The sequence below is a fragment of the Tenrec ecaudatus genome, chromosome X (assembly GCF_050624435.1).
Source record: "Tenrec ecaudatus isolate mTenEca1 chromosome X, mTenEca1.hap1, whole genome shotgun sequence".
Classification (NCBI taxonomy): Eukaryota; Metazoa; Chordata; class Mammalia; order Afrosoricida; family Tenrecidae; genus Tenrec; species Tenrec ecaudatus.
In genome coordinates this window covers 87,915,016-87,917,311 of record NC_134548.1, presented here as the reverse complement: position 1 = coordinate 87,917,311, position 2,296 = coordinate 87,915,016, and the positions used below count along the sequence as shown (strand labels likewise).

Genomic DNA, 2,296 nt, shown 5'->3' with positions numbered 1-2,296 from the left:
ATGCTATACTTTAGTTCACTCATTTTTAATATGCCAGTTCAGAGACAAAGAAATACATTTCCAGGACTTTTCCTGAGGTAGTTTATTGTGTCAACCTGACCGATAAACACATGGGGGGTTAATTGAAAGGAAGAGAAATAAATGGCTCAGTGAGCCTCGCCTTTTGAGTTCTCGGGTCTCTTGCTTTGTGATGGTCGGACCAGGGTGCATCTGCCTTAGCTATTTCCTGCTTCAGTTGGCAAGGCTCACTTCCTGCAAGACATCCCCAAGGAGAAGCCACATGAACCTACCCCAATGCATCCCTGGGTGCTGGAGCACCCATGTGGAGACCCCTGTCAGTGCTGAGATGCTTACACATTCACTGACTTGGCTTTCCTCCTGCAGTAGGCATCATTGCATGTGTTTTGTGAGATGGAGGAGGACTTTGTGGATTGGTGTTGGACATGTGGGTTAATGGGTCTATGTTGGACTTGTGGGTTTGGGCAGCACTGGGTTGGGATGTTTTCTTGATGTGCACTTAACCTTTATATAAAACCCTCTCTTATACATGAGTTTCTGTGGATTTGTTTCTCTAAAGTACCCAAACACATTTCCCAAAGTTACATAGTTGTAAATTAAGCAGTACAAATGTTTGATCATGTCCTAGTCTAGAAGATTCATTGTTGTTGAGTTGATAAAACACCATAGGGCATATTTTCTAATAAGGCAGTCTTTTCTAGGAACCAATTTCAGAGTTTTGTGGTTTATGTGAATATCTTGTATAAACAACTTTCTTAGTAACAATTCAACACTGGAAAGTATTTTCATTAGCTCTTCTATTTTCATAGAAGATTTCTCACTTTTAGTACTTTTGAATTCTCTATTTATCTTTATTCTGGCTTCTAATAATCTGGTATCATTTTAAAAACTGGTTGTCTGATCCTGTGCAGTGTTTCCAAGAGTTATCAAACCTAGACTGCCTGACTCATATCTTCAGGCAGCTGTGTGCAAAAGGAATTATTTAAATTCCTTTCATCTTGATAATTGCTGGTGTCTTGATCTTATAGTCTATGTATGACATTTCTTAATTTATTTGTTAGCTCTAATACCTTTTTTGTGGATACTTTGATATTTTCCTCTATACAGGCTCATGTCATCTCTGAATAGAAGTAGTCATTTTCCTTCTTTATGACTTTGATGTACTTTATTAGTTTTTGGCCAAATTGCTCTGGCTAGAACATACAAAATAATGTTGAGCAAGCATCTTGCTTTGTTCTTGATCTGAGTTGATACACTTTCTATTTATCCCCAAGCCCCTGGCATCAGCTCCTCATTTTCCCCTCCCTCCCCGCTCTCCCCTCACTCATGAACCCTTGATAATTTATAAATTATTATTTTGACATATCTTGCCCTGTCCCACATCTCCCTTCACCCATTTTTCTGTTGTCCATCCCCCCAGGGAGGTTACATGTATGTAGATCTTTGTAATCAGTTTCCCCTTACGAACCCACCCTCCCTACACCCTCCTAGTATCACCACTCACACCCTGTGTTTCCAGTTCCTACCTGTATGTTGCTCTTATTAGTATGATGTTATTATGAGAGCATAGCTCCTTGGTGGTGGAGTTTACCTTATATGTCTTTCTATTGTTCTGTTGAAAGTGGAGCCATGGAGTGAGTTCAGTTCCAGTCTTGAGAGTGTTTAAAGGTCATAGTATCAGATATTCCACCATCCATTCTAATATTATGCCTTGTCTTTTTCATAACTTTCCGTGCTATTCTACATTTATCGCCTACTCTATCCAGAAGCTTCTAATGCAATACCTTCCACAGTTGTAAGCTGTGGTGTCAGTAACCATCTAGTTCTTCTGGCCTCAGGTTCATGGAAGGTGAGGTTCTCATGGTTCATTTGTCCATACTAATTGTTTCCATGTATCTTGAAAGTTCTTCACTACACTTTCCTCAAGACAAGGAGAGTCCAATAGCATATATGAAATTCATTATATTCAGGGGAGAAACATCCAGGAAGACACAGAAACACTCTACGACAAAGGTAATAGAGACTAAATGAAACAGGTAGGATACTGGAGCACTGAACTTCAGAGGAAAGGGTAGCAAAAAGGATTAAACTATCAACTAGGTGAAGAAACTGAACAAAAGGGGCAAGGAAAGAAATGGAATGATGAATTATTGACTAGCCTGACGTGACATGGATAACTTCAAATTTTGCAAGCAGCATTCTATTTAAGTAGTGGTCTAGCAAACCAGTGACTGGAGATAAGAAAGATGGAATCCTCCCTTGTTTCCTACACTCTCCT

The 2,296-nt window shown here is 39.6% G+C and overlaps 1 pseudogene; it reads right to left on the bottom strand.

Moving 5' to 3' along the window:
- Window positions 1-656: 656 nt before the first annotated feature.
- LOC142434368 (complex III assembly factor LYRM7 pseudogene) lies at window positions 657-968 on the bottom strand (annotated as a pseudogene).
- Between the last annotated feature and the right edge of the window lie 1,328 nt (window positions 969-2,296).